Source organism: Rousettus aegyptiacus, unplaced genomic scaffold, assembly GCF_014176215.1.
Source record: "Rousettus aegyptiacus isolate mRouAeg1 unplaced genomic scaffold, mRouAeg1.p scaffold_m13_p_10, whole genome shotgun sequence".
Taxonomy (NCBI): domain Eukaryota; kingdom Metazoa; phylum Chordata; class Mammalia; order Chiroptera; family Pteropodidae; genus Rousettus; species Rousettus aegyptiacus.
In genome coordinates, this window is record NW_023416285.1 from 26,177,821 (window position 1) to 26,202,020 (window position 24,200).

The window sequence follows — 24,200 nt, forward strand, 5'->3', positions numbered from 1 at the left end:
AAGGAATTTGAGAAAATCCATTTATTTAATAATTGAATTATATAAAATTAAAGCAAGAAGCTTTTAAGCCTAAATATAGACACCAAGAGGGCCAAAGAACCAGTCGTGGGTTCACCACTGAACACATCCGGCAGCCTTCTTGTCGCCTCCATCTGTAGTAAATGCTAAATCACTTTCAGAAATCGAAGGGATTACACATTTTACAATAGGACACAGACTACTACAAGTCAAGATATAACGCCAAAGGTCAATTAATTGCATGCTAAAAATATTTGTGTCACATCTAACACTGCAGACAGAATATTAAAATCTCTCCGAAGCTGTTTCCAGTTCTATGATTCCCTAGGAAGACTCGCAGGACCCCGCATACAGTTGTATGCGTGGCTATGAGGTGTTATAGCAAAAATAAAATAAATAAAATAAAATAAAATAAAACAAAGCAAAATCAGCAAAGGAATAAGCCTCATTGGAGATAAGTGCAGAGGAGACTAAGAGCGAGCTGCCAAGATCCCTTCTTTCCTAGTGGAGTCACACAGGCCAGGCTCAACTCCCAGCAGTGAGCTGAGACACCTGTGACATGCTGTCTGCCAGGAAAGCTCATAAGTGACTCAGTGCCTGGGGATTTTTAAGGGGGTTGGTCACACAGACACCTACTGCCAGGCAAGTACCCAAATTCTTCCTGGAATGTAAGCAGGTATTCAACACGAACCATACTGCACAAACAGTTCTGGCACAGTGAGCCATTATAGTGAGAAGCCCTTCCACACCTAGGTTCCCAGACACCAGCCAAGGGCCAGCCAATCTTGCAAGCAGGCCTTTCTAAAGAGAGCAGTCTCAGGCCTGCTGTGATACTTCATCTTTGTAGACTGTCCTATTTCAATTAGCTATCAGACAAATTATAGGAGATAGGCCTTCCTCTTAGTGGGTTACCTAGGTACATCATGAGCCTGAGAAGCATTTTTATCCTGTGTGTTTTCAGTATTTTTCATAAGGAAAAACATTTTAAATTATATAATAGAAGATCTAAGATGGACTTCAGTAGTACTCTTGCATAATAAAAACAGCTGAATTCTAGTCCTGTTTAGTTTTCTGAGCATTTTTTTTTCTTTTAAAAAAATAGCACTGAAAATTCTCAACCAATAGTATTTTTATATTGAAACTACTCTTGAGACACCATTAAACTACCAGGTTGGAAAAAATCCAGACCCTGAATACAGTTAATTCCAAGCAGTGGTGAGAATAAGAAACCTTTTCCTCTGGGAGGCAATTTGACAACATCTATCAAAATTATACATACATCTTATGATCTGAAATTCTGTTTTGCAAATTTATACAGATATAACTGCCTCCACACAGAATAACCCATATACAAAGTTATTTACTGCAGCATTGTTTAAGAGTAAAGGATTGGCCACAACCCAAATGTCTATCAATAGGTCACTATTTAAATTGTGGTACATCCATACAATGGACTACTCTGTAACTGTTGAGAAAAAAAAAAAAATGAAGATGCTCTTAGTACTGATATGTTAAACCCTCCTATATATACCAGAAAAAAAATCATACATTGTAGAGAAGTATAGTTGGCTATCTTTTATTTCACAAAGGGGCAAATATGAATTTGCGTGTCTGTGCACACGGAAATCAGAAGGATGCATTAGACATTGACCGCAGATGCTGGGATGGGATGGTTCAGGCAGAATTTGGGCAGAATCTGTGAATTTGAAAAAAATGTATAAAAATGGTACCTTTGCAAAGTAATCCCTCTTTCTTTTCTATACCCAAGTTATATTGACTGGGCATCTTTTTTGTTGTTGTTTTTTTTTTTTAATAAGTTTCTATTGTGCTGCAGTGATGAAAATAGAGCATAAGATTGTTTTTATTGTATTTTCCACATCAGGTTCCCACAATCTTCTTTTCGTCTTGTGTCTGTCTGCCATCTTGAAGGGGGTTTCCCCAGGACACCTCAGAGTGAGTCACGTTCTCTGCACCTCCCTTTTCCCATTCATTTGCTAAGAATATTTAGGAGGTGTTTTTTTGTTTTGTTTTGTTTTGTTTGTTTTTGAAGCTTCAAGAAAGTAGGGATTTTGTTTTGTTCTCTGCCTTGTTCTCAAAACTGAAAAAAGTGTCTGGCGCACACAAATTGTTCAGTAAGTATTTGTTGAATAAATGAATTCTTTTCTCTACCCAGCTTCACTGGGACAGACACTGCCAGACAGAGGGAGATATATCACTGAAGACAAATATTCAGAAATAGTTGTCATTCCCAGTATCGGCCCAATAAAGGCTTTCGAAACCTAGCAACATTCCTAGAATTATTTTGAATTTTACAGGCGACAAACACGCCTATAGAAAGCTGTGCTGAACAGTGACTCTTAAATATTCAAAAAATTTATTTTTAATTAATTTGGGATTACACGGCCCTAGAATCCATTTTAGGGCTGAAGTCTGGGCAAACACCTCACTAATTAGCAATTAGAAAAAAGGCTATCATGGGAATCAAATGAGTCTCAGGCGTAAGGTGCCCATAGATGTAGAGAAGAGAGAGAAAATATTTTGCATTTGCTATTGTCATTTTTAAAAATAAAATTATCAATGAAATTAAGTTCAAATTGGTATAGACAGTGAACTGACTGGCACAAAATCAATCACAAGACAAAACCTCCCTGCTCCCTGGCAGGTACGGAGTGGGTGTAACTACCTACTTTACCTTTGGTTTACATAACTACAAAAAGGACAACTGGGCTAGCAATAATTGCAGCAACGTTGCTCCATAGGTGCGCAGCTGATGGATGTTTCTCTGAAGATCTTTAATGCCACAAACTTTTCTTAATGCGCGGCTGAGGCAGTTTCTGCATGCTGTCTCTGCATTCATGGTACGAGGTTAGGAAATTGTTGTGTTATGTCAATTTTTCTTGCTGGCATTTTTTAAGACAACATCCAACGAGTGAGGAAACATCCACTCACCTGAAACAGCTTGAAATCTAGCACTCTCCTGAGAATAAAATAGAAATTCCTGGGGAGTTTATGAAATAAATGTCTTAACTGGAAAAGAGAAGCTAGCAGAGACGTTACAGGACAACTGGGAGCCAGCCAAGCTCCTGCTGATGCAAATTATAGTTCTGACATAGTGCCAGGAAGCACCAAACCCCCTGTGTGCAGACGGCCACAGCGACTCCCACCTTGGTCCTTACGGCAGTCAATACTCCCAGTCTCGTGGCAGATCCTTTCCCGGAAGAGCGGTACGGGGCAGAGGACAACAGCTCTAAAAGGTGAAAAAAAAAAAAAAAATGAGAGGTTAAGGGATGATGCTTTGTTGTTACGTTTTGTTGGTTTCCTGAGAGTGGAGGAGAAATGAAGAGTTCTCTGATACTATGCCCAGGAAAATGCCAGCCCTCACAGGTACCAGCATGTCAGGAGGAGAAGAACAACTTGGCTATCCTTTCCATGAACATCTACTTAATACCGGACTCCCTCTGTTCAGAGGGGGCGCAGGGCAGGCGGATTCCCATCCCTCACGATGCCTGCATTCTAACACGGGAACAAACTAACAGATAAATAAATTCGAGCAAGGCTGATATGGCTGTGTTAGAGCGGGTGGTCAAGGAGTCTCTCTAAGGGAATGACATTTAAGTTGAGACTTAATAATAATGGGGCAGGGGCAGCCAGGTAGGTTTAAAAACAGCACTCCAGGCTAAGGGAGCTGCTGGTTTTTCAAAGGCCCTCGGGCAAGAATGAACCAGGTGGATTTAAAGAACTAAAAAAGCAAGCACTGCTGGAGCACTATGATAAAGGAATAAAAAAGTACAGAAGAGGGTGGAGGCCAGGTGACCAAGGACTCTGCAGGCCAAGCAGAGGGACCGCCTACATACAGGGCAAACCAACTGTTACAGAAACTGCTTGTGGTGCAGTATAGAGTCAGTCGCCGCTGTCAAACAAAACGATGGACGATTCTCTCTGAAATATACACCGTTGCTGTGATCTTTTAATGGATTTTTAAAATAGATTTTATTTTTTAGAGCTGTTTTAGATTCCCAGCGAAATGAGCAGAAAGAACAGAGATGTCCCGTATTCCCCCCACCCCGACACATGCGTAGTCTTCTCCATCATCAGCATCTCCCCACAGAAAGGTACATTTGTTATAATCGAGGAACCTACACTGGCGGATTACTACCCAGTCTCACACAGTTTATATCAGGGCACACTCTTGGTGTGTACGTTCCATGGGGTTGGACAGGTTTATAATGACATGTACCTGTCACTACAGTATCATAGAACACAGTTTCATTGTCCTAAAAATCCTCTGTGCTCTGCCTATTTATTTCTCCCGCTCCCTTTTAATGGCTTTTAAGCAGCTGAAATTTGGCTTGTGGGTAGAAGTGAACATATGCCACTGTCCGGAGGGCTAGAGTTTATAAAAGCACAACATGAATATCCTAAGAGTACGTGCTGAGATCTACTACCGAACTGTAGTTTGATGTGCACGGGCACACGCGCATGCACACACACACACATGCAACTGGTTAACAAATTTCATTAAATCTATGTTTAACAATTACAGGAGGTACACCCTTCTGCAACCAGAAACTGATTTTTAATTGAGCTTCTACTTTCACCAAATAACACTCAACCATTAGAAGAGACTTGAGAAATAATGTGTCACTCCTAGGTATATATCTCCCCAAAATGAAAACATTCGTCCACACAAAAACTTGTATGCAAATGTTCACTGCAGCATTATTCGTAATAGCCAAAAAGTGGAAAGAATCCAAATGTGCATCAACTGATGAATGGATAAACAAGATGTGGGGTAGCTATAAGTAAAATATTTGTCAGTAAAAAGGAATGGAACGGTGACACGTGTGACAACGTGCGTGAAACTTGACAACATTATGCTCTAAATCTCTAAATGAAAGAAGTCTGTTTCAGAAGCCTGCATGTTGTACGGTTCCATTTATGTGAAATGTGCAGAGCAAGCAAATCCATGGGGGGAAGAAAGTAGATGAGCAGTTGCCAGGGGCGGGAGGCAGAGGGGAATGGGGAGTGAATGCTAAAGGGCGTTTATTTTCTGGGGGTGATGCCAATGTTCTAAAATCAGACGGTGGTCATGGTCATACAACTCTGTGAAAGCACTAAAAAAAACACTGAATTTTACCCTTTAAAAGGGTAATTTTATGGTATGTGATTATTTCTCAATAAAGCTATTACAAAAATAAATGACCAAAAGTGCATCTAAAATGCCGTATAGAGATGAAATAAACTTCTCCTAGTCAAAAACGCTATGTCCCAGTAAGTCCCATAGTAAGAGGTAAGCGGTTTAGCTTTATATTTCACATGCTGTATGACACTCTCAGTGGGACATGTACACCTTTTGAAAAGACCACCGCACCCGTGGAAGATGTTTTCCTCATTTCACTTGGAGCCTTACTCTAGCTATTACCGTCTCTCTCGACTTCACACACCCCCCACTAACTTCGCCCTCCTTTCAGCCACCATCGTGTTTCCTCTGGCTTACAGTTATCTCTTCCTGCCCCCCATTTTCCACATTGGTCTTTCTAAAATTTTACTCTCCTATTTAAACCCTTCAGAGGCTCCCCATGTTTGAGACATTTCCAGCTCACTAAGGTACCATCAGAAAAAGTTAATGTGTATTCAATCAAATATAAATGAACCAAAGGGGTCATGTGGCTCTTAGTATTAAAGGTGCTTACAAATGCAGCCTCCAGGTATCCCCAAACTGTGCCCGTCCCCGTCTTTGGTGACAGTGCTGCATTGTTAACACCCACCAATGTCTCATGGGCTTATCTTTGTACCTGCCAACTTGAGCTATACTCTATCATAAGGATCAATTTAATTACCTCTTTATAAAGTTGAGTTTAGTTAGCTTAGATAAATACATGATAAATCAAGTAAGAACCAGGCTAACAAAGAGATTTCTCAAGGAGATACATCCCAAAGGTCCAACGCTTTTCAAGCACCAACACACAGTCATATACAGAAACAAGCAAAGACTGTCAAACTGGGAGAAGCTGAAAGTTAAAGTAGCTCAAAAACAGTAACATTTTATTTCTTAGGTAGCAAGCACAAGTCAAATGATATAAGTGCTGCCAATAGTTGCTCTTGGGCTATAACTTAAGTCTGTGACGATTACAATTGTTTACAGCGCAGTATTAATAATACTAATAATGTCACCAGCTCACAAACTTTAATCAAATACATAGCTAAAGATGGTGCTTTTCATCTAGTCAAACTTAAAATGTGTGCCCTTGTCAAAATGAAGAATGAAAAACAAACAAACAAACAAACAAACAGGGTACATAGTAGAATGCAAATTCATATTTACTGGTCCAAAAACTCTTTGTGCATTTATCCTAATGTTGTGTCATGTTAAGAAAGGACCCATTTTAAAGTGTCAACAGAAGTTTATGATTTGTTTTAATCTGAAATATATGTACCATGCATGACTTCAGAAAGGAATAAAGTAAATGATATAACTTAAAAATACAACCGTGAGAAGAGCATTGTAGAATCAGAGAGCCTGGTAAGTAGAGATCAGAGGTTCCTGATCACAAGAGGGAGGGGTAATCCTGTTCCACCTGCTCTTGATAGGGAATCAAGGCTGTGAGGATGGATTCTGAAACTCAACATCACACTTAGCACCTATGTGACTCCAGGCACACCACTTAACCTCCCTGTGCCTTGGTTTTCTCACCTATAAATAGAGGTAACAGCAATACTAACATCTGAGGATCCTCAAGAGGATTGAAGGACATAATATTTACAGAAAGCTTAAAAATAGCACCTTGTACATAGTATGCATCATCCATATCTGTTAAATGACTAAAATAGAGGCAAAGAGAGCAGGGCTAATAGAATATATTAGTTAAGTCTTACAAAATGACTATTTGGCTCTCAACGACTTTGTAGCAAGAATAGGAGAAAGAAGAAACCAATTTTCTAAACACAGAGAGTGTGTGTATGTATCTCCATATCTATGTGTTTGGAGAAAGGGGAACAGAAACCCATGTTTTGTGCCCCAGAGGGAAAACGCTTTTCTTGACACTTAGCTCTAATACGGTCACTTCAGGTCTGCACACAAGAGGCAATGAGCAAGAGCACAGACCAGGCAGACCACCGTGTGATGTCACAGGACAGTTTTTCATTGTGTCCCTCAATAAATTCCAAAGCATAACTCTCTAGCATATCTTTGGGAGGAAGCCAAGGCAACGTGATATAAACAAGCAGCTCGGATGGTCTGGCTCGCTTGAGGGACACAACTGCTCCAGACACCTATCCTGTACTTCCATGTCCCTCAGCCATGCGTCTGATAAGGGCTGAGGAGAGGCAGTTCCAAATTTGTAGAACAAATTCTCTAACATCAGGACATGGCCAAAATGCAGCCACATAAAAACACTAAGCAAACCCGATGCATTGAAAAGGAACTTCCTCCAGAAGTATCTGTTTTTAAGTCTAATGGACTGAAAGTCATTGTCTGGCAAAAGAATAGCCATAATCATCTCAAGGGATTAAACAATTCAGAAGAATATTCCTATTGGTCACAGTCATCTCAAGCTCTACTTAACAGTAAAGTGTGGAGTTTTTCCAAATTATGAAAGCTATTGTGGTTAAGGCACATTTTATTCTAATTTGGAAAACAGATGAGTTTTTATTTTTAAACACTAGTTATTAGAGAGCAAATCTTAGCTAAAAAGAGACCTTTGCTTCTTCAGGTGTCCCTGTACCGTTCATGGAAGACATAACACAGCTGAACTGCCACGGCTAGTTCACAGGTCTGTGGATAAGCTGATGTCCCAGAGAGCTGTCATCTCTTTCATTCAAACAGGGAAAGTATGCTGTTCTTAAGGCTAATTTTTAAAGTTTTTCTTCAGATGAAACAGTGTTAATCTTAAAGTCGTTAATTGTAGCAATATATTTTCATTTTAATACTTGTGGGTATTACTATAGCCACCAAAAGAGAGTGGAAATAGATTTCTTCACTTGCAGTCCACAGGCACTAAATGTAGCATTCTACAAGAAAGAAGTGTAAAGGATGGTGTGTATAATTAACCCCTAAGCATCTTGGACAAACATCACTTATATTCAGAGAAGCCTCTCTTAACTCTTCCAGACTGGATTAGAGCCCCCTTCAACGGCTCCACATTACTTCATACTTTTTCTCCATTGTAACAGTTTGCTAATTATAATTATTTAATCAACTATTGGTAAAGATGAACTGATATCTTTTCTGTCAGACAGTACACCCATGAGGGAAGGGACCATCTTTGTTAGTTTTTCTGCTGTCTTCCTATACGAAGTCAGAAGTTTTTTTTTTCCCCCAAAGACTTCCTCTTTATAAGACAGCCAGCTGTGTTCCTAAAATCCCATGTAAGCTCCTTGCAAGTGAGATAAAGTCAGTGAAGTAATCTTACATAGGGGGAAGAGGGAAGTACTTTATAATATTATAAAATCCACAAGTTTGATGCCTTGAAGATGTTTTCAGAAGCAGAGCCCTTGGATGTACATATGGCAGATATGAATGAGAGGAGGAAGGAGAAGAGGAGCAGGGGGAAATGAACCACTAGTTTAGATGGCTGCTTTAAGAATAAAACTGTATCATGAGAACTCGAACGGTGTTTTCTAATTATAGACTTGTACGTTTAAAGTATCTTGAAAGATCACTCTGTACTTTCCTCTAATACACATTGCATTAACAATATCTCAGAAATAGGATTTTTCTTTAAGCCTAGATAGGATGGCTGAACAACAGATTAAAAAGCCCTGTGTCTGGCAACCTCTGCTTTCTACGGTTTTTCTGTGAGATCCTCCATAAAGAAATAATTGCCAATCGAGTTCTTTCCTTCATGCCGTAAAGTTATTTTTGCATCTGAACTCCTAAAACTCCTTAGAGAAAAAATCGTAAGAAATGACAAGAAGGTCATATAGTATAACAGTAAAACCTAAATAATTATTTAATTTTATAAAATGCTTTCAGACCTTCAGCAACAAAAAGAAATAACTCTTTATACTTTAACATTGAAAATGAGAAAGTGTTTAACTTCACTGGTGAGCAAAGGAACCCAAATGAAAAAATTAAATTAACTAAAAAAAAAAAAAATACAGAAACCAAAAAATCAAAAACAAAATCATCAAGTTGATCTGCAGAACTCTTATAAAATACATTTCTAATATTTTAAAACACCCTAATAACATAGCTCAGAGTCTCTGACATTAATAATAGTGAAAAACTGGAAATGACTAAGTGCCCAACAATAGGGGACTGCTTACATAAATTGTGATAGATGGATACAATGGAATACTGAAATACTTCTTTACCATGTTTAGCAGGGAGGGACAAGAGCTCATGATATAGTTGAGTATACAAAACAATAATATGTGTATGACCCTATTTATTCTTTTTTTTTTTAAGCTGCATGTATAAGCAAAACATGCTGGAAAGATAATGCAAAATGTTAACAGGTGATAAATATACGGATGACTTAAATTTTCCTATGGCTTATCCAGGGTTAAAATTTTCTAAAATAAACATGAGCTATTATCACTAAAAAGTTAAAGAGAACATGAGTCTAAAACTCTTAACACAAATTTCCAAGTATCAGCTATCATATTAATAGCCTCTAAAAAAAGTTTGTCATGATATGCGCACAGTCTGTTTAATATCATTATGTACTAACGATAAAAATAGTAAACCTCACTTTTCATTTTGGTCACTAAGTGTGGGGTAAGCAAATAAAAATATTCTGTCCTAGAAACTTAAAAGTTTTCTTTTTAGCAAGATGCCATTTGTGGTGATAGACCACCAGGTAGCAAAAAAGGTTAGCCTCTCTGGGTAAATATAGTATAATTATATAGTTTATAAAATTAAAGTAAAATGTACATATTTACTATGACTATTACTTTTGCTCAAATAAAATCCTCTTTAAAAATAAAAATAAAAATTGAAGTAAAAATGAAACTAGACAAATATGAATCAAGATAGAAACAAATTTTGGAGGGGGAGTATTATTAGAAAGAGAGCTTCCAGAGAGAGTTCACCTATGGTCAAGGAGAGAGGACATTTGTTGGGAGTCAGAGATATACATAAGTGTTATAATAAAAACTTCAAAGATCCTGCAGTATATACACCTGAGGAGGTTAACAGTATGAACAGACTAGCCATGCCTGATTAATCTGATCTGGATAGAGCTAAATTTGTACTAACTCTCCAGCTTTTGTTTAGGATTTTCTTTCAGATTCTCAGCCATTCAAGTCTCTTGGATCTGTAATCCACTTACTCATTTTTTTTGTTTGTTTTTCTCTCTCCTAATCATTTGCTATCCTTGTCTTAAGATTTCTAAGAGTTTGCTTACTCTTGCCTCCTCTTTAGTTAGCAGTTTGCTTCCCTTGTGAGAAACTTGTTTTAGAAAATCAGTATTTTGTATTTACTTTAACTCTTTTGTAAAAGAGTTTTGCCTTGTGTGTCATTACATTATTCATCTCAGACATCCTCACCCAACAGATTTCCAACATTTCTTCTAAGCAGTCTGAAAGCAAATTACATCTTGGTATATTTACATAATCCTCTATTTTGCAAAGCATCGTCTTTCAAGGTATTTTAAGTCTTGGAGAAAGAATGATGTTCAGAGAACAAAATGAGAGTCAAGAAAGTAAACTCTAAGGACCTCCAGGAACTATTTGGTGTCCGAATATGGAACAATTAAAGTACCAAAAATAACTGGAAAAGAGGAAAAAGAAAGAATGCAGTGAGATGAGGGGCACACTAGTAGAAGTTTGTGCAACTGAATGTTGAGCAAAATAAAGGAAGATGAAGCAAAGCACCCAGATGCCAGGGATGATGAACACAATTTAGGGGTAGAGGCGAGAAGTGAGCGGCAAGATGTAACCAGAGGTCCTGCTGGTGGAACCAGGGGTGTTACTCAGGCTCTAATGTGCCGTCACAAAGTGCATGATGATGTTGACCTAATGAATAAATCAGCCACATGCTTTTTACCTTGAGTTTCTAAGTCATGCGTGATCAGAGGTTATCCCTCAGGATACAGAAAGGAGAAGTTTAAGGAGTAAACATTATGAATGCCATTGTTAATAATCATGCTACTCTCCAGCTTGCTTTCAGAGCACAATCCTAAGATGCTGCCTTGATCTCAGAATACGGCACTCTTAAGAGACAGATGAGGTTTGGCACATGGAAAAAGAACCCTTGAGGTACTCCCCCCACACCCTAAAGTGTCTAAAGCTTGCTAGAGGGAAAAGTAAAAAATAATTCTTACTCATCCTCGCAGAATGGTTTACAGAGAGTAAATAATCCCAGTTTTCTATCATATTTCTAAACAAACAAACAAAAACGTGCAAAGGAAATGCAAGCATGTGTCCTCTCTCCAGTGAGGATATATATACACACTCATTTTTCACTTTTTTTCATGGTACTTTGGTTAAAGTGTAATAACGTATTACTTGGTGACCCACTCTGATCGAGATCAGTGGGAAATATGATAAACACAAGAAAGAGCTTTCTCGGGGAAAAGGGTATGGGAAAATAACAATTTTATTACAATCAGAAGATCTGGTTTCAATCTGGATTCTATTACTAATATTACTAATTGTGATCTTTAAAGGGTCACTTTAAAAGATCCAACAAGTGGAAAATCAGTCAGAACATAATTAACAACACAATCAACTGGATCTAATTGACATCTATAGATTATGTCATCCAATAATAGAATACACAATCTTCTCAAGCTTACAAGAATATTCACCAAGACAGACCACACTATAGGCTATAAAACACACTTTAATAAATCTAAAAGAATGAAAACTATACAATGTCTTCTCTCAAATGACAATGAAATTAAACTAGAAATCAGTAACAGAATGATAGCTGGAAAATTCTAAAATACTTGGGAGATTAAACAACATGCTTCTAATTAACACATGGGTCAATGAATAAATCTCAAGAGAAATTTACAAATATTTTGAGCTAAATGAAAATGAAAATACAACTTATCAAAATTACGGATGCAGAAAAAGCAATGCTTGAGGGAAATTTATAGCAGTAAATGCATATATTTAAAAAAGATCTAAGCTTATACCTCAGGAAATCAGACAAAGAAGAGCAAATAAAATCCAAAGTAAGTAGAAGAAAAAAAAATACAAAATTAGAGCACAAATCAATAAAATTGAAAACAGGAAATCAATAGAGAAAAATCAATGAAACAGAAAACTGGTTCTTTGAAAAGATCAATAAAATCAATAGGCCTCTAGGTATGCTAAATAAGGAAAAAAAGACAGAGAACACAAACTTCTAATATCAGAAATACAAGAGAACATCACTATAGATCTCATGAACATTAAAAAGATAATAAAATGCTATGAACAACTCTATGCCCACAAATTTGATAACACAGGTGAAATGGATCAATTCCTTTGAAGACACAATCTGCCAAAACTCACACGAGAACAAACCACCTGAATGGGCCTACCTCTATTAAAGAAACTGAATCCACAATTAATAACATTCTAAAATAGAAAGCACCAGGCCCAGATGGGTTAACTGGTGAATTCTATTAAACATTTAAGAAAGAAATTATACCAATTCTCTACGATCTCATTCAGAAGATAGAAGCCGGGAGGAATACTTCCTAATTTATTCTATAAGGCAAGCATCACCCTAACAAAACCAAACAGAACATCAACAAACTGAATCCAACGATGTATAAAAAGAATTATACATCATGACTAAGTGAGATTTATAACAGGTATGCGAGGCTTATTAAACATTTGAAAATCAATTATTGTAATGCATCACATCAACAGGCTGAAGAATTTGAAAAATCACATGATCTTATTAATAGATGCAGAAAAAGCCTTTGACAAAATTCATCATCCACTCATGATAAAAACTCTCAGTCAATTGGAAAGAAAGGGAGTAACTTCCTCAACTTGATAAAGAATATCTATAGAAAACCTACAGCTATTATCATATATAATGTTGAGAAGCTCACGAGTCTACCACTAAGATCTGAAACAAGGCAAAGATGTTCCCTCTCTCTACTGCCTTTTAACATGAAGCTGAAAATCCAAGCTAATGCAATAAGAAAAGGAAATAAAAGGCCTACAGATTGGGAAGGAAGAAATAAAGCTGTTCATAGACAACATGACCATCTATGTAGAAAATGTGAAAGAACTGAGAAGAAAAACCTCTTGGAACTAATAAGAAATTACAGCAAGATTGCAGGATACAAGTTTAATATACCAAAGTCAATCAATTTCTTGTAAACCAGCAATGAATGAGTAAACTTTGAAATTTAAAACACAAAACTATTTACATTAGCAGCTCCCAAAATGAAACCCTTAGGTATAAATCTAACAACGACAACAAAAGTTCTGTATGAGAAAAACTACAAAACTCTGGTGAAAGATATAAAATAAAACTAAATAAATGGAGAGAGATTCCATGTTCATGAATAGGGAGATTCAATATGGTCAAGATGTCAGTTATTCCTAACTTGAGCCACAGAATGAATTCAATTCCAATCAAAAATCCCAGCAGGTTAGTTTGTGGATAACGACAAACTGATTCTAAAGTTTATAAGGAGAGGCAAAATACCTAGAATACTCAATTTGATTTTAAAGGACAAAGTCAAAAATTGAAACTACCTGGCTTCAAGACTTACTATAAAGCTACAGTAATCAAGACAGACTAGTATTCGTGAAAGAACAGACAAACAAGTCAAAGGAGCAGAAGAGAGGGCCCAGAAAGAAACCCACATAAATAAAGTCAACTGGCCTTGGATAAAGGAGCAATGAAAAGACTTTGGAGCAAAGACAGTCTTTTCAATAACTGGTAATAGAACAACTGGACATCCACATACGAAAGAAAGAAAGAAAGAAAAGAAAGAAAAGAAAGAAAAGAAAGAAAGAAAGAAAGAAAGAAAGAAAGAAAGAAAGAAAGAAAGAAAGAAAGAAAAGAATCTAGACACAAATTTTATACCCTTCACAAAAAATAACTCAAAATGGATCAGAGCCCTAAATGTAAAATGCAAAACTATAAAAGTTCTAGAAGACAACATAGGAGAAAACCAATTAACCTTGGGTATAGAGGTGACTTTTTAGATATAACACCGAGAGTATGATCCAAGAAAGAAATAAGTGATAAGTTAGACGTCACTAAACTTAAAAACTTGTGCTCTGTGGAAGACAATGTCAAGGGAATAAGCAACAGATTGAGGGAAAATATTTGCAAAAGACATATTGATAAAGGACTATGATCCAAAATACACAAAAAAACTCTTAAAACTCAACAACAGGAAAACAAACAACCCAATTAATATGGGGAAAAGACCTCAACAGATTTCACCAAAGAAGATATATGGATGGCAAATAAGTATATGCAAAGATGCTTCACATCATAGGTTACACAGAAACGTAAATTAAAACAACAATGAGATATCACTACATACCTATTAGAAAGACCGAAATCTGGAACACTGACAACACCACATGCTGATGAGGATGTGGAGCAAGAGGAACTCTCATTCACTGCTGCTGGATATGCAAAACGACACAGCCACTTTGGAAGGCAGTGTGTCAGTTTCTGAAAAAACTAAACATGCTCTTATCATATGATCCAGCAATCGTGTTCCTTGGTATTTACCCAAAGGATAAACATATTTGCACAAATACACACACAGATGTTTGCAGCAAGTTTATTCATAACTGTCACAAATTGGAGGCAACCAAGATATCCTTAAATAAGTAAGCTAATAAATGAACCATGATATATTATGCAATAGAATATTATTCAGTGATAAAAAGAAATGAACTATCTCAAGTTACAAAAAGACACAAGAGGGCTTTATGCAAACTGTTAAGTAAAAGAAGCCAATCTGAAAAGGCTATATACTATATGATTCCAACTATCTGGCATTCTGGAAAAGGCAAAAACTACAGACAGTAAAAAAAAAATCAGTGATTGCCAGTGGGTGAGGCAGAAGAAGGGAGGGATGAATAGGGGAAGCCCAGGGTATTTTTAGGGTGGTGAAACTATTCTATGTGATACTGTAGTGGTGGATATATATCATACGTTTGTCAAAACCCATGGAATGTACACAGAGTTAACCCTAGGGTAAACTAAGGAATTTAGTTAATGTATCCATATTGGCTCATCAATTGTAAGAAATGTACCATACTAATGCAAGATGCTGATAATAGGGAAACTGAAGGATGAGGGGACATGGCACATGGGAACTCTACTTTCTGCTCAATTTTTCTATAAACCTAAAACTGCTCCAAAAAATAAAGCCCATTAATTTACAAAAGAAGTACTTCTCAGAATGATCTATAAACTCATTCATATTTAAGACTGCAATAATCTTCTCAAAAAATAAGAAATACTCCAAATATTGTGATTTAAGCTATAAAGCAACACTTGAACATTAATGGCCAAATGGCTCAGTTATGTCCTTTAAGAAAAACAAAAAATTTGCTCAAGCACAGCCACTGATCTAAATTTGTCTTATAATTCAAAAGCACTTAAGTCTAAATGTAGAGAGCATCCTAAACACTGCTGAATGTTGATGGAATAACATCTGTGGTCAAGGCAGAACCCCATTTTGTGGTATAACATGTTTAGATCTGTAACTCCATCAATGCCCCCACAGATTTTTCTATTTTATGTACATATTTATTCCAACAGACATGAAGGCAATGCTTTGTATACCAAATGGCAGAGCACACCTTATTCCTGCTGAAAGTAAAGGCTTCATTCAGCGTGCAGCATAAGCACATATAGGGAGGGGGCCTAGCACAAATCTGTATTATGCCCTCTGCAAAATTACACACTGATGAAACTACACCGAAGACTTGCTTTGGTTCCAAAATGACATCTTTACAACATCCCTTAAGAACATTCTCAAAGCCAAAGACACACTTTAATAGAGGCCCCTAAGAGAAGAGTTCCCAAGCTGCGTACCTCAAGAAACTATGCTATCAAGAGCTTTGCTCTCAGCTAAGAAGACGCAGCTAACATGAAATATATCTGCCAGAAATTTGGATACAGAAATAATAATCAGGTCTCAGAAGATATTTTTCCACCATTTGCAAAATTAAAACACCTCAATTTCAAACTGCCTTTTTAAGGCTTCTGTGAATTACATCTACAGTCAGGTTGGTCACCCCGAACACCTTTCATAAAGTAGCACTCCACGGCACAATGATTTTGCTCTTCAGTCCTAACCCAAAGGGTATGGGGTCTTTGAGCCTCTTCCTGTGGAAGCAACCTCAAACGGAGGTGGGTGCTAAGGACTCTGGAGCCCCACCTCCGATTTCCCGTTGCAGCCACACCCGTAGCCTGTTCTGCTTCTCGCTGACAACTGTGTCCATGACAAATCGCAGCTGACACCACACCACTTCCCCTGCTTCCGTTTCCACACACAATATTTACTGGTGACACACGTCAAATGGTTAATAATAAAGCTTGCTCATCAGACAGCTAAATTGGTTAAATTCTGGTTAGGTTTAAAGAGTCAATCCGAATTCTCTTTAGAATACAATCAAAGTTCATTTAAATGAATAAAAACGGTTTTGAGGACGAGTGATTCCAAAAAAAAATAATTTTGTCAATATTTCCTTCTTTTTAAGTTTCATGTTGGAAAGGATCAGAAGATTCTTAGATTTCAAAAACAGCTAATTAATTACTTGTATAAAAAGTGAGTCTGTATGCAACCCTAAGATTGTTCTATAAATAGCATTCTAAAAGTAAGGTTCAGGTACATCAAAAATTCAGCCTCGTTTTCTTTAATGATGATGGCAGAGTAGTGCAGGGGTTCAACTGTTTGTACAAATGGGGCAAAAAGAACAGAAATAAAATCTGGGGACTAATACCATATATTACCTTTATTTTGTTTTTGTTTTTTTCCCTACTAAGCCGTTTAGAAAGAACTTTTATAAATTTCATCCTTCTGGCTGTTGTTTCGTAATTTTCCTTCTCCTTGCTTGCCTATTAAAGGCAACTGACTTGTCAAGAAGGAAAACAAAACAACAAAAATGATTAAAAGAGAGAAAAAATGTAGGTTTACATTATACCACTGGATAAAGAGTCTTGAAAAAAAATTAATATCTATAGTATATGTGACTTAGTGGTCGACAAAGAAACAATAAAAAGCAATCACTGCAAAATTTAAAGTGGTTTGATAAGACTGAGCCTACCTCCAAAAGTCTTTGAGGCACAACTGGAAGTTATAAGACAGGTCATTCATTAAGACAGATACCCCTTACTCCAGTTTCCATGACTATTTGCCAGATAACTAGAAATACCTTCATGTAAATTTCTCTCACACAAACACATTAACACAGAGGAAGATTCATAGAATAAGATCCAGAATATAACTTCCTTCACCGATTTCAAATATATTCCTGCATTCCTCCCAACCTAAAATATATAACGTGAATTATCCTTAATAAACCCATGTGCTTTAGACAGGTATAACCTTAACCTTTAATGACAAAGAATCTCGGTGATAAAGAACAGTTATTATCACCCTCTTAATTTTCTTCTCTTAAAAGTTACTAGTATTCTATATCTTTAGTTCACTTTTCTTCTCGATTCTTACAAAGTTGTCTTTGTAGACAAATGTGCTACCTCTGAAACAGAGAAGGAATGATCAGATTTTTACTTTTTATCCCCTGTCATGACTGTCATCATGTTTCAGAAAAGTATGGGAAGAGTCTGCCAAATTAATGCTCTTAAGATTGCAACTTTGTACACATCTAAATCTTTTAGGCTATAGAATAAAACCTGAACTCCTGAAAACCACCATCTTCCTGAATCTGGTCCCTCCCAAGAGTGTCCTAAATGGAGTTAAAGAAACTGATTAATACTGATTTTCCTAGTAATCTTAGTTTTTACTTCAAAATATGAAACTAGGCTAACTAGACTATTTAAGGATTTTTCATGCTCTACTTCCAAGATTTTTATCCTACCCCTCCCAAGCTCATGGAAGATTTAAAAAAAAAAAAACTGCCATGTTAAGTGGCATCTATTACTACTGTTGTCCCTACTAGAGATGGTCTAAGCCTCGAGGAACTTAAAATCCAGTTGAAAACACAATAATGCTATATTAAACCCAATAAAAGTCTATTTCTGATTGCTCTGAAATGAGCCCCACAGATGAATGATAGAGTGTGCATTCTCAGTGGTGGAAACTGGTACTCTAAGAGTGAAAAACTGTTTTGTGGGCATTAAAATTTCAGAGGAGGAAGGGAATGGTTAGGAAAAACCTGTCTAAGACAATAACAAAAAATTAAAAAGGCTGAGAAACACTGCGAGAGGAACCCACGGAGAGCTTTATATTTGCTACTAAACTGGCTAAATTACCCTGAACAAATTACTTAACCTGAGTCTCACCTTAATATACCACTAACATTATGGGATTTTTTTTTGGTTGGATTCCAACTACATCTTCTCATCTTTCACTTCACAAGTTTAATGTTCCTTCTTTAAAGGGATCCTTTCCTGACCTGGGTCTAACACAGGTCTTCCTCTTATTCTCTCTCAGCACTACTGATTCACTTTCACAATCTGTGGCTATAGACTTGCTTCCTTGCTTTGATTGGATGTGTGCTACATTAGGTGACAGGTTCCATGAGGGGAGGGACTATGTCTGTTTGTTTACAACAGTACACCTAGCCTGACACAAAACAGGTGCATGCTGGTTCTTGCCAAGCACTTCCCCTTCACCAACTTTTACTTTCCCAAAATACTGAAGGATGTGCCAAGACCCTTTTTTAGAGCTTAACCCCAAAGGATGGTCTCCAATACTAGTAATTCACTAACTCTTTAAAACCACTTTGAGGCCCCCTTGGCCTCAGAGCATAACCTGCCAGAAAATTTCCCCTAAATCTCTGATCACTTATAAAAATTTTAGTATGACTTTTATAGTTTTTATAATAATAAACTTGATATTAAGGGAATGGGCTGGCGAAAGAATGTGCATATTTTTAGAATGCAAGATTGAATATCAAAATGCCTTTTTGTTCACTCTTCAAGATGTCCAGAGAATTTAAAAGACTTTCCCTTTCTTACTCCAGCGGCTGCTGTCACACTTTCAGGTGCATCAATAACTGAGCTAACAGAGATGAGGCCGTGAAGTCTAGGACACACCTGTTTCACACGCCATGGGCAGGAAACCTAATGCAAAGGAGAGGCGAGCAGGTGTGCCAGGCAGAGGGAAAGCAAACTTGAGATATGGGAAGTCATTTCAAATCAGAACAGCTCACATTTGGAAAGCATACTTCTTCCCCCCGCCTCCCCCGCCCCCAAAAATAGCTTCTACTCAATTAGGAGGAGCCATATCAGGAATTATTACAGTGAAATGAGTGTTAGTGAAAATATAACATGAGAAGATCAGGACGATGAGACATTCTTTGGACTTCCTTACAGTAACGACTATATACCTTTTTCCTACTGTATCAAGACATTTGACAAGTTCTAAACTGTAAGTTTAATTGGAAAAAGTAAAAGATAAGACATACGTATTTGTGTGTGCATGCATGTACGCATGTATCTAATTCATATATTCTATATATAGATCTATATCTCTATATAAAAATTATGTGGATTAAAACAAAAAATACTTCATTCTCTCAGTTTTCTATTAAATGTGGTCTACAATTAGGATGGCCATATAATTTAACATCCTAACCAGGCCAGTTTTGAAAGTGAAAGACAGCCTTACTAATAATTATGCCAGGACAACAAGTACACACTGGGGCTAGCCTGGGCAAGCCAGGACACATAATCACCTTGATTATAATAAATAAAGCCCATAGAAAATTGCAAGATTTCAGGAAATAAAAATCAGATGAACAATATTAAAATGTGTCTCCTTTAGTAAAATGTTTTCAAAAGTGTTTAGGAGATGAATTTTAAAAGATAAAGTCCACAAAGCATTTCGACCCTACGAGGCAACATTCTATTAAACAAAGGATATAAATTAAAGAATAGTAAATTATTAACATATGAAATTAATTAATCTCTAATAGGAACAGAAGCTTAAACTAATATTTTCTTTAATTAAGAAAACCAATCCTTTCTGAAAACATAAGCTGACCCCATACGGACATTTCTGCACCATACTCTCTAGTACCACTTAGTTATTTCTGTTACTAGGAAACATTTGCACAAAAACAAGATTTACATCCTCCTCTTGCTTCTCTTCTTCTACCTAAAGGAATAATCTCCATTATAGCAATACACTTAATATCTCCACAGCAACTAGCATAATTGGAGTGTTGCAACAGAAGGATAATGAAGTAGAAAACAAAGGAATAGTAGTGTAGAAGAAGAAAAAAAAAACACTTCAAACAGCATTGGTGGGAAAAGAATGACCAAGAAAAAAAAGAAAACTCACTAAATAGAACCCTTTGGAGGTCGCTAAGGTAAGTGATTATAAGGCCTTTATGTTACTTAAGTATGCAATAGGGCACGTAAACATTTCAGAAATGGCGAAATGTATGGAGTAACTGCGGTGACTTCAAAAGAACACAGAGGTGGGGAAGAGATGAGGTTTCTGAAGTACGTAAGACGTGATTTCCATAGGTTTTCATCTGTAGCTTCCAAGAAGGTGCAGGGTCTCAGAAGAAAGGACTAGACTAAGCGAGCCTTCCAAATCAATCCCTGGCAATGAGTGAGGTGAAGGAGGGAGCAGAAGGAAAGGCGATGGATAGGGAAGGAGGAAGGCAGCGGGGCGATCCTGGGCCAAAGACATTCTCAGCCCAGGCAAGGCTGCAGCTAAAGAAGGCACAGGGAGCAGACTGAGAATCAGGAAAACAGGGCTCTGCATTGGCCTCTGCCTGACACAACACAGGAGTAAATAATACAAGCAAACAAGCAAGATTTGTGTCTACTCAACTCATTCATTCAGAAAATGTATATATTGAGCATCTGCATCATGTTAGAAAATACCAAAAAAAAAAAAATGCATAAATTTTGCTCTTAAGGAGCTCCATCTAAAAAAACACATAATTTCAACAGAAAATCATATTATAATATGGTAGTCCTATGACAGAGAAAGGCCTAAGTAGTCTGGAACGAGGAGGAAACACCTCTCCCATGGGAGTAAAGTGGAGAAGAGAGGAAGGCGCCCTACAGGGGATGCCGGAAGTCAATGCATTTGTGCTTTCAATCACTCCTCTAAAAATGGCTCAACAGGATCACCACCTAAAAGGAATCTTCCATATTACGAAACCCAACGAGTACTGTGTTCTCACTAACTCAACTGCTCAAGAACTTACAACAGAACTGATCATTCCATCCTGCTTTAAGCCTGTGATTCTGTTGGCTCTTCCAGTCCTCCTACATCAACTGGTTACTCCGTGGTCTCCCACTTGATCCATTAACTCTGTTATTCCTCAGAGCCTGATCTCTGTCTCTCTTCTTTCCCTACAAAATCTCCCTAGGTGATCTGAGATGTCCCATAAGATTACACATCACTTCTGTGCTGAGACAACTCTGACCTTGATCTTCTCCCTGAATGTAGGTTTCTCAATCACTGCTGGCCATTTGACATCTCCATTTGGATGACAAATAGGCAGCTCGAACTAACCGATGGCCAAAACAGAACTCTATTCCGTACAACCCTGTCACCCAGCAACACACTAGGAGTCTGCACGACTTCTACTACTCTCTCATGTCACCCACCTAAACCTATCCTTAAGTCTTGTTGATTCTATCTCCAAACCTCTCGAACCCATCCACCACTCTCGCCTCCAATACTGCCACTCTATGCCAGATCACCTTACTTCGTCTCCTGTAGAATGCTACCACTAGCTTCATAACTAATCTTTCTTGCTTCTACTTGCCCCTTTCTACTCCACCCTGACCAGCAACCAGGGAGATGTTACAGTGTGAATCAGATCATGTCCCTCTCCTTCTTTGATCACTTCACAATGCCTTCTCATCGCATTGGGAATGAGATTCATACTTCTTACAGGGTCTGCAAGCTCTACCCACCCTGGTCCTGCCTGCCTTGTGACCTTCTTTCTCACTCCTCTCTCTTGCCAGGACACTGCCGCCAAACTTGTCTAATGAAGCACAATCCCTCCCCTGTAGATGCATACTGTTCCCTCTGCTGGCCCCTTCTTATCCCTCACATCTCAGTGCAAATCTGATCTCTTCCAACAAACCTTTCCTGACAACGTTAGAGAAGATTTCCCCAGCCACTCGCTAGTGTTACCATATTTCCTTTAAAGAAGTCCAAATCCACACTTATCTTGTTTATTGGTTTTACTCGCTTATCATCTGCTCAACCTCCCTTTTCAGTACCTTTTCCTCTCTCAGTACACAAACTCAATCTCTTAAATTAAGGTAGACACTTAATTTACTGTTCACTGAACCCCTAGAATCAAGAATAACATCTAGCACATAGCAAGTGCTTGAAAAATTGTGTTGAATGCATTAATCAGTTTCCGAAAGAATCAAGGAAGGCTTGGACGGTTTCAGCCATTTGTGTAGTGCAGGTATTTGATAAAATCAGCACGTTTATGAAATCCAAAGCAACCTACCTCAAGAGCTGGATGAGAACAGTGGCTTGCCCAGTGGCTGAGGGAGCTTTTATGCTATGAAATCCGCTGTTATGAAATCCTTCTTCTCCATTTAGTTATTCTCCCTGCCCCTCCCCGCAACAGACCTGCACTACCCCCTTCCTTCCTCCCCCCTCTTTTCTCCCTCGCTCATACTGTGCTTGTCTTCTTATGCTCTAGTCTTATCTGTTCCTGATAGACTGATATTTAATGTCAACTACTGACTTCTCTGAGCTAGTGGTTTGCTTCCAAATTTGTAGCAATAAGCCAGTGAACAAGAGCACATTAGTAAACAACATAATGTACATAAATAGGCAAGGATAGGGAAGAGGTGGTGATGGATAAACAGGTAGACAGTGAGGTGACAGAGATGAGATACATGTGGTGAGGCACCAGGCCTGAAACTAGGCCAGATGTTGCACACAACATCCTGTTTCATAGCTCACGAAGGCATATGAGCAGCCATCTTTTCTATATGTATGGATCTGATAGTCTAAATATTTCATTTATAGGCCCAGACACAACTCCTGGCACCAAAATTCACAAATTTACATGACAGATGACCTTAGAGATGTTTCACTGTGCCATTCAGCCTATCTCTTTGTTCTAGCAAAAGGTACCTGAACCAGTTTTCTCTGTTGCTCACTAAGGCGACTCCATCATATAATCCCATTTTTAAATATAACAGACCAAAGTCATTGGATTATTAAGGGATTATCCTCAGATTCATGCAGGGTACTGCTCCGTAAGTATAAGGCTGGCCAGAGCTGCACAATGTGGTAGCTGTAGCCCCATGTGGCTACTGAGCACTGGAAATGAGGTCAGTCCACTTTGAGATATGCTCTAAGTGCAGAATACACACCAGATTTTGAAGACTTGGAAAAAAAATATGAACATTTCAGATATTTTATATGTTGATTCTAATTGATACTATCAGATATAACATTATGATATATTGAGTTAAATAAAATGTTCTTAAAATTAATTTCACCTGTTTCTTTTTACTTTTTGTAATGCGGCTGTTGAAAAACTCAAAATATATATATGGCCATCATGTGTGATTCCCCTTATATTTTCATCGGACAGCACTGGGTTCTTAGGGTATGGTTACTCCCTGGAAACAGGTTAGAACCTTGTCTATGGTCTTTGCAAGCTCAGAGAGTATTTCATCAGTTCACCCAGGAGAGAGAAGCTCTGGTACTCTAATGAAAGATGTAACAGAAAACATTGTTAATTTATCAACGATGGGTGGGAGATGAAGACTAGTGAAGGAAGTTACTTGGAGACATATATAGCCATACATCCTCATTCTGCTATGGAGATATTGGCAGGAAAAATCACGCTATTAACCAAGAATCGCTTGATGAGGATAAAATGCAAGCAAATGAGTCAGAGTCCTATGGTACGCTACGCCCACAGAGCCATGTCTTGAGACCTCCCTAGACAAGAGAAGTGACGGGCTAGAAAAATCTCCTGCTAAAGCATTTTTGAATACAGGCAAAACTTTTCCTTCACTCACATCATAACATTTATAAGAGGAAATTGACTACACGCGCGCGCGCACACACACACACACACACACACACACAATTTATTTTCCCTTAAAC

The 24,200-nt window shown here is 37.7% G+C and overlaps 1 protein-coding gene across 4 annotated transcripts in view; it reads right to left on the reverse strand.

Annotated features, from left to right (window-relative positions):
- The window catches only part of SGMS2 (sphingomyelin synthase 2), a 73,177-nt gene that overhangs the window by 39,295 nt on the left and 9,682 nt on the right, over positions 1–24,200 (reverse strand). For 2 of the 4 annotated variants that reach the window (XM_016160830.2, XM_016160827.2), the window contains exon 2: positions 3,183–3,265. The gene's annotated coding sequence lies outside the window, so the exon portion shown is untranslated. Of the gene's footprint in view, positions 1–2,967; positions 3,266–24,200 lie in introns of all 4 variants that reach the window. The other 2 variants (XM_016160831.2, XM_016160829.2) reach the window with 1 other exon arrangement.